The sequence below is a fragment of the Sinocyclocheilus anshuiensis genome, unplaced genomic scaffold, assembly GCF_001515605.1.
Source record: "Sinocyclocheilus anshuiensis isolate Anshui unplaced genomic scaffold, SAMN03320099.WGS_v1.1 scaffold17312, whole genome shotgun sequence".
NCBI classification, from domain to species: Eukaryota; Metazoa; Chordata; class Actinopteri; order Cypriniformes; family Cyprinidae; genus Sinocyclocheilus; species Sinocyclocheilus anshuiensis.
Window position 1 is genome coordinate 1 of NW_015550458.1, and position 903 is coordinate 903.

Consider the following 903-nt stretch of genomic DNA (forward strand, 5'->3'; position numbering starts at 1 on the left):
GGGTTCGATACCCGGTCAGGGAATGCTCTTTTGCCTTCCAACGGTAGACTGTCAATTGAATCTCTGCTTGCTGATGCGGGAAACTCAGCCAAACAAAAAAAAAGGTGTGCGCTTGAAAACAGAACTCCTTCGAGCTGGAGTCAAACCAGCATCCTACGGATTGCCAACACATCTACCTACCTTCCTCCACTCTACCAGCTGAGCTATCGAAGGCGTGGGGTGCTTGTTAGAACCTCAACGGTTCCAGCTGAGCTATCGAAGGCACTGAAATTAAGACAGAACCTCAAGCTATTAGGGTTCTGTAGCTCTACTGCTGGCCAAAAATCACGTCTGGTGCAGGAAGATGTTCTGGCTTTTTTTGAGGAGGGAAGCAAAAAGGAACCCAGTTTCCCATACCGGGAGTTGAACCCGGGTCGCCTGGGTGAAAACCAGAAATCCTAACCGCTAGACCATATGGGAACTGCTTTGAACTGGCCACAGGCTTGTGGTCCACTTTCCATACGTGTGGCCAGTGTGGGGGCAGGGCTTTGGAGTGGCCTATGGCTTTTGGTGTGTGACTTAACAATGTGAGAATAATTGAACAAAACAACAATTATCCGAAGGGATACTGAATTAAATCGTGTTGCATGCATTCAAGGAATCTGTTGTTTGACTTGCCCAAGGGGTTCAGTTTTTTTGGCAGATTCCTGTGATTGCTGAATAGATACCTCGAACTGGTAATTAAAGACTTGTGCAGGTGAAAATACCCACGTAATGCATTTGAGAACACGCATGATAAGCCTTATCTAGAGGAAAAACAGCCTATAGTCGGTTTGTCAAGGTACAAAAATGACAAATTTTGAGATTAACAATGAAAAAGAGACAAAACTTTAATCGGATAAGTTGTTGATTATTCGCTCGTTC

General features: G+C 45.1%; 1 non-coding gene across 1 annotated transcript; it reads right to left on the reverse strand.

Annotated features, from left to right (window-relative positions):
• Positions 1–387: 387 nt before the first annotated feature.
• On the reverse strand, positions 388–459 carry trnae-uuc (transfer RNA glutamic acid (anticodon UUC)). Its single transcript has one exon. It is a non-coding gene; the product is annotated as a tRNA-Glu (tRNA).
• Between the last annotated feature and the right edge of the window lie 444 nt (positions 460–903).